Genomic DNA, 8200 nt, shown 5'->3' on the forward strand with positions numbered 1-8200 from the left:
TACCACTGCTAGTCAAATTCCTTTATAATAATTATGAATAAAAATATTTTTAGTATATAACAAAGCAAATTTAAAACATTTTTGAAAAAGAGTTGACAAACAACTGTATTTTTTTATTTTAAGAACTTTCTATGAAAATGTCTCAATGAAAATGAATTTTTGTAGAACATTTTTTTTTCTAATTTCATTCCAAATATGCTTTAAATTAGAGATAAGAGAGGAAAAGTTGTAGAAAAAAAATTAAAAGTAATAAACAGAAAAGTTAAGCACTATTATCATATTTACCAATTAAAAATATCTAGTTTGTTTATCTATTATTTTCTTTTTACTTTTAATTTTCATCCATCTAACATGTCACATAAGATTTGTCTTGTATGGCAATATATAAGATAATAAGATACATCGAATAAAATAAAATTGTCAAAATGAGTTGAGTTCTATGATATTGGCATGACATCCATATCTAGATGTTAAAGGTTTATACCTCCACGAGAGTTGTATTAAAAAAGTCAAATGAAATTGAGATATAACCACATATAATTAGTACTAATATGTTGCTTTCTTTTTAAAAAATGGAGTTGTAATATATTTAATTCTTTATTTATTTGTTTATTTTATTGTAAAGGTATTGTAATTAAAGTGTAGGGAGGAATCGAACGTTAAGCTACATTCTTATTAGTTAATTCTTTATTCCACACTTTTGCCATAATGTAATTAATCCAACGCGACACAAGAAATTCTTTGAGCTTAATTTTTATTTTTCTGTATTATACTAAATCTAGTAATAATTTATAATATATTTCGGTGCATTTCATTCTAGCTGAGCTTTTTCTGAAAAATAATTTGTAATATATTCTTGGTTAAGATTCTCTATTTCAAGAAAACCAAGTTCTATATTAGAAAAAAAAAAAAAAGGTAATATGTCTATANTATATATTTTGAAAAACATAGTTAATATGTAAACTGTAAAGTTATAATATTTCGTAGATTTTGAATAGTTAATTTGTTTAAAATTTTCAACAAAAGTGACTTTATAAATTTAAAAGTATGTATTTTTGTTATGTGCTGTGTACATCAAAATTAGTTAAACTTAGAATAAAATATTAAAAGAGAGGAAAAACTTCCAGTAAAGTTAAATTTTTGGTTAGAAAAATCAGATGGTTTCTATTAGATAATTATTTTAAATGATAAAATTGTCAGAAATATTTTTTAAATGTATTAAAATGTCACTTTCTATGATAGATACTGATCATTAATACTGATATATATCTATTAATGTTTATTAATGGATAGATGATGATATTTTGTTATATTTATAAATAAATTGGCACATTTTATTATAGTTGAAAACAACCTTTTCTATTTCTTTTGCACAACTTACCATTATTGATGATTTTTTTAAAAACGAAAATAGATTTAAAGAGACAAATCTATATATAGTTCAACAAGATACGAGACATTTGAACTTCTAGTATTGGTTGATAACACATATTAAATTCCTTTGCAATATATATATGTAAAAAGTTATGTCAATTAGAACTAGACAACAATTTCATTTTAGACAAATATCAATTTATATTGTTGAACTTGGGATTGTATCAATTTAAACTCTAAACAATAATTATATTAATTTAAACTCTAAACTAATAATTGTTTCAATTTAAACTCTGAACGTTGAGTTGTATTAATTTCAACCCCAAACTAGTAATTATATCAATTTAAACCTGAACAATTATAATTGTATGAATTTAAACTTTCCATTATGTTGTATTTGGATACATTTATGAAAATTTAGAATTTAAATTGATATATTTATAAAAATCCAAAGTTTAAATTAATACATTTATGAAAGTTCGAGATTTAAATTGATACAATTCTTAAAGTTCAAGGTTTAAATTGATACAACCTCAAAGTTAAGGGTTTAAATTTGATACAACTTAAATTCAAATTTTAAATTAATATAATTAATAATTTAAGATTTAAAATGATACCATCTCAAAGTTTAAGGATATAAAATAACATTTGTCCTTTTATTTTTTATATATAATATTGATAATATCTTGATTTGATTTGTCATCATGTACTAGTAGTTATTGCTGTACCTCATTTGAAAAAATAATAAAATCAAATTGCAAAAATACCATTTTGAACATTTATTTATGTGATTTTTCATCCTTTTATAATATTATTTTCTTTTCAATTAGTTGTAATTGTCTAGTAAATATTAAGTTGAATATAAGGTAACGCTAGTCAATTTATGAACTAGATTCAAAGTTTTGTATAATTATTACTTTCAGTAACATATAATTTCATATGCAGTAAGGTTTTTTCTTTTCTCTTTTCACAAAAATAATTAAATTTATGATATAAAAACTATATTCATTGTTTTCTTTTCCGGTCAAAAGGGACTTAAAGAATGATTCTGTTCAAATGTGATAGAGCAAAAGCTATTTGGAAACAATTTTTTTCCTATCATACTTTGAATATGGACTTCAACAATAGTTTTGACCGTGGTGTTCACTAAGCTCAAACACATCATTAAAGAACTAGAAAATAACAATTACCTGTTGTACAATTTGGAACAACATGAATAACTTGATGCATCATAAACCTATCCCCTTTGTTGCAACAAAATGCAATTGGATTCAAAACTATTGTGAAGAATTTTGAGCTTCAAAAATCAAATCATCTTTATGCAGAGACTCGCCAAAAAAGAAAACTATTTCTAATTCCGATTGATGTTGGAAAGCTCCTTCCAAAGGCTTTGTTAAACTAAAAGTTGATGCAGGTTGGAATGTTGAAAGCAGTTTACATCTCCTCAACTGATCTTATATATCCTCCTTCATTGATAGAAGTTTTCGCTATCCTTCAAGGAATTCAAATGGCTTCCCACACTAATTTTAAGAAGATAATAGTAGAGTCAGATTATAGTAAAACAATCAATCGGATTTTGAAGAAGACAAATTTTGAAAACAATGCTCGTGTATGGCTCGAAGAAATTTGGGGATTATCTACTCTTTTTGCTTCAATTTCTTTTATTCAAATTTCTAGATATAAGAAAGCATATATTGCGGCTATAAAGGCTAGGTTATTTGGTTTAAATGAAATTTGGATGGATTCTTTTCCTAGATGGATTCAAAATCTCATTGTATATGACTGATTCAATTTTTACCCTTGAAGCTTAATAGAAATATTCCTTTCTAGAGGATATATATATATATATATATCTTGAATAAAAATTAAATATAACATTCACTACAAGAAAAATGAGTTCTCTCGATGCCAAAATCGATCATCGGGAGTTTGGTCGTCGGGAGAAAGGGTGTCTCCCGACAACGTAAAACGGCGTCGTGAGTTCCTTGGGAACTCCCGACGCTGTAAATAACTGTCAAAAGTTTCTCGGGAACTCCTGACGAACAAAACAGGCATCGGAAGTTTTTGGGGAATTCCCGACGAACAAAACAGGCCTCAAGAGTTCCCGGGGAACTCTCGACGCCATACATTAACCATCGGGAGTTCTCTTGAAACTCTTGACAGATCTCCCGACGCCCGTCGGGCGACGTCGAGAGATGTGATCTGGTAAAAACTAGATCCGTTCTTCCTCATTTTCCCCATTCTCCCCATTTTCAACCCTAACCCGCCGCTGCCGCGATTCTTCCCTTTCCCTTTGTCGATCTTTCTCATTTTCCCCATCCTTCTTTCTCGTCGATCTCCTCCCCCCGCTCCACTCCCTCGCTCGTCGATCCCTTTGCGTTTTGGTCCTTCTAGCAGCCCGCTGCCGCTCCTTCAGTCGTCGTCTAGTTAAGCCACCGCCCCGTCGCCTCCCCTCCTTCAGCCGCCTCCTCATTTTATTTCTTCTATGTATTTGTGATATGAATGTTTATGAAGTTCTAGTATCGACTTTGTTTTATTTTAGGATATTGTAATTTTTTATTTATTTGTTATAGTATGGACTTCATTTTCGTTGTTTTATTTATTATGTGAATCTTTATTTGGTTAATTATGTTTTACAGGTTATTCAGATCAAATTTTAAAAATTACAAACTATAAATTAAAAATATTTGAAAGAAAATTTCCAACTAATGAAGGAACTTCCCACGCATATATTACTACGTCAGAAGTTCCTGTAACTCCAAACGCATCAAATAAACCGTCAGGAGTTTGGGAACTCCCGTTGGTATAGAGATAAATGCATGGAGTTTGAGATTGATATATGGTNGTTCTTCCTCATTTTCCCCATTCTCCCCATTTTCAACCCTAACCCGCCGCCCCCGAAGCCCTATCCCTCTGCCTCCGCATTTTTTCCATTTCCCTTTACTGATCTCTCTCATTTTCCCCCTCCTTCTTCCCCGTCGATCTCCTCCCTCCACTCCGCTCCCTCGCGTGCCGACCCCTCTCCCTTCTATTCGTGTTTTAATCTTTCAAGCTCGTCATCTACTCAACGAACGGAGAGGGGAATGGAGGAATACAAAGCCAATTTTGAACAGTCTCAGTCGAGGATTAAGGAACTTGAAGACGTTCAGAAACAAATGAAAGAGGATCATGCGAGACAAATGGATGAAATGAAAAAAATGATTGAAGACATGATACGATCACAGGGAGGAGACACATCGAATTAGGTATGATTACTACATTATTTAGTTGTTTAATTTTTTGCTATCCTGCAGTTATGGTGGCAAAGTAGTTATGTCTTAAGTAGCTTTATGATAAAGAATTGTTGGCTATCCTGAAGTTATGATAGCCAAACAACTGGATTTTGATGTGCTTTTTGTCGTTTTGTGTGTTTTTTGATGTGCTATCTTGCAGTTATGAAATTTATGTGTTTTTTATGTTCAGGAGGTTCCATGTTTGTCGTGTGGGGGTGGTAAAGTTTTATTACATTCGTCTTGTCGTTAAACTTGGAGTTCTTTTGTGTTTATGAATGTTTATTAAGTTCTAATGTGTTGTGGCGGGTGGGTTGAGATTGGTTTAGATTGTTTTGGGGAGAAAGTTTGAGTTTTATGTGTGTTGGTCCTTGTTTACTCAATTTGTGTATTTTTGATGTTCGGGAGGTTCCATGTTTGTCGTGGAGGGTGAGTAGAGTTTCATTACACTCGTCTTGTCATTGAACTTGGAGTTATTTTGTGTTTACGAATGTCTATGAAGTTCTAATGTGTTGTGGAGGCTGGGTTGAGATTGGTTTAAACTATTTTGGGGGCAAAATTTGAGTTTTATGTGTTTTGGTCCTTGTTTACTCAATTTGTGTGTTTTTTATGTTCGGGAGGTTCCATATTTGTCGTGGGGGGTGGGTAGAGTTTCATTACACTCGTCTTGTCGTGGAACTTGGAGTTCTTGCGTGTTTATGAATGTTTATGAAGTTCTAATATGTTGTGCGGGTGGGTTGAGATTGGTTTAAATCATTTTGGAGACAAAGTTTGAGTTTTATGTTTGTTGATCCTTGATTACTCAATTTTTGTGTTTTTTATGTTCAGGAAGTTTCATGTTTATTGTGGTGGGTGGGTAGAGTTTCATTACACTCGTTTTGTCATTGAATTTGGAGTTCTTGTGTGTTTATGAATGTTTATGAAGTTCTAATGTGTTGTAGGAGGTGGGTTGAGATTGGTTTAAACCATTTTGGGGACAATATTTGAGTTTTATGTGTGTTGGTGGTCTTTGTTTACTCAATTTGTGTGTTTTTGATATTCGAGAGGTTCCACGTTTGTCGTGGGGGGTGGGTAGATTTTCATTACACTCATCTTGTCGTTGAACTTGGATTTCTTGTGTGTTTATGAATGTTTACGAAGTTCTAATATGTCGTGGATGTTTTGTTTATGAAGTTTGAACGTGTTGTGGATGTTTACCGATTATAACATTTGAATGTTTTTGTTTTATTGTAGAATGCTATTCGGAGATGAGCTGGGACGATTGTTGAAGATGGGACAAATGGCCGAGACTACTGGAAGGATTCCTCTTTGGATCTTAGGCGGCATAAGGGCTCGTCTCATTCTATAATGGCGTGATATGGAAACGTTCGCGGGCGAATATTTACTCTTTTTATATGTGTTTCGGTTCTCGGGTTAGTTAACCCATGAACCGACCTCTCATAATAACTGGATTGGTCTTGGGTTCCTTCCGCCATCGGAGCCACAAAGGACTATTTAAATTGATCCTTCTTCGGCACTTCCCAGTCCACAACAGACCTGATCTTCTCTTGATCCATCTGAATCATACCCTTGTTGATGCCAGATTCTCCTCTGGGTTAGCACCCTCTCGAGTAAAAGCTTCGACGGCCGGTTGACCAAAATGAGGATCCCAAATTGCATGAGCAATCGGTCTTACATGTAAAGGGTCCTGTACCCATGCTTCAAAATTGCCTTGCCAAGCTACATGAAACAGATTTCCAAGAAGTCCACAGAAAAAATTATTGCTAATTGCCCGAAATGAGAGCAAAAATATTCTGTAAAGACTGTCTTCAGTAATATCACTCATGACTTTTGGAAGTAGAGGAAAAAAACTTGCGAGTCTTTAGGTTGCCACATTCATGCCCGAATAGAATCTGGAAAGAATGAACGTTAATTTGATCTTGATCCTTGTAGAGTTGAAAAAGGGACTAATCAAAACTCTTTCTCCTTAGCACAAGCACTAAGGAAGCAAGCTACCTTTCTTTTCTACGCTACGATCTTTCTTCCTTATGAAATTCAAGTTTGTTTGATCGAGGCGCGCTCTCCCCAAATGAGATAAGTGGCTATGTGGGCAGTCCTCTCTATCCAAAATAGTAAAGAGAAGAGAAGGAAACCGGGAAGAAACGGCACAGGAATCGAGGTTGTTTAGAATAGGATCGTTGAACTGGAATGTGTAATATCCATATAGGGGATCTTTCAATGGAAAGATCCGTCGAACCTAAAAACGAAGAGAGGGGTCTATCTAAAGTTTCATAGTACGACTCTTTTGTTATTTAGGGATATGCCTAATATTTTTATTTTATTTGCCGTATAGTAATGGACTTCATTTTTCGGTTGTTTTATGTGATCCTTTATTTGGTCTAAATTATGTTTTACAAGATTATTCAGATCAAATTTTAAAAAATTACCAAATATAAACTTAAAAATATGATAGACAATTTTCAACTAATGAATGAACTTCCCACGCATAAAGTTACTAACGTCATGAGTTTTTTGTAACTCTCGATGCATCAAATTAACCGTGCGGAGTTCCGGAACTCCATACGCATGGAAACTATCGTTGGGAGTTCAGGAACTTCCAACGCATAAGAAAACGGCGTTGGAGTTTATCGGGGAACTCCCGACGCATGTATAGGGCGTCGAGAGTTCCCCAACTACCGACGCCGTATATCATGCCTCAGTAGTTACCGACTAACTCCCAACGTCGTTTTTTCATGCGTCAGAAGTTCCTCTTCCAATGGGTTTTTCCCTATCAAAATCCCGACGACTCATTATTCGTCGGGAGAGCCTCTTCCGACGCATTTTCTACTCTTTCCCGACGAATTGTGACGTCAGGAGAAGTTAGATTTCTTGTAGTGATTATATTCAAAATAATGCATACATGATCATGCTATTTCAATAAATAATATAACTCTTATAATATTAAACTAATGTTTCATGCTAATGTATTATATAACAATTACATTCTAATATGATGTATAAACATGATTATCCTAAGGTAAATTAAATAGCAATAATAGATTGAATGTTGGCATTTCTAGAATTAAAAAAATAAAAATACAATAATTTTAAATTTCTAACTTCGTGGTAAATAATTTGCCAAGTTCTTCTCAAATTAGGGCTAAAAATTCCTGATGTTCGACCAACTTCTACATCATTCACACCCAGGAAAAACTACATCGTCTAGGAGAATCCAAGACGCACAAACAACGGTTGTTAGACTTTAGAAGCTTTTCATGATACACAAAAGATGACGGACAGACAGAACCCTACACGGAAACCTCTCGAGTCTGCCGTTTGAATTTTGATTTTACCTCTGTTTTGGAACTTTTTCACAGAAAATAATACAAAGAATGACACGGACTTACAAGACTCCATTTACAGAAAATTGTCCAAAATAATGGGCCCTTACATTGACCGAATCAAAGTAAATTATAAATCAAGATGCCAAAATCCATAAACATCTATTAGCAAACACAATTTTAAAACCATACATCACACATGTACAGAAAAAAAATGTACCCACCATTTTATTTTAT

Source organism: Benincasa hispida, chromosome 3, assembly GCF_009727055.1.
Source record: "Benincasa hispida cultivar B227 chromosome 3, ASM972705v1, whole genome shotgun sequence".
Lineage (NCBI taxonomy): Eukaryota > Viridiplantae > Streptophyta > Magnoliopsida > Cucurbitales > Cucurbitaceae > Benincasa > Benincasa hispida.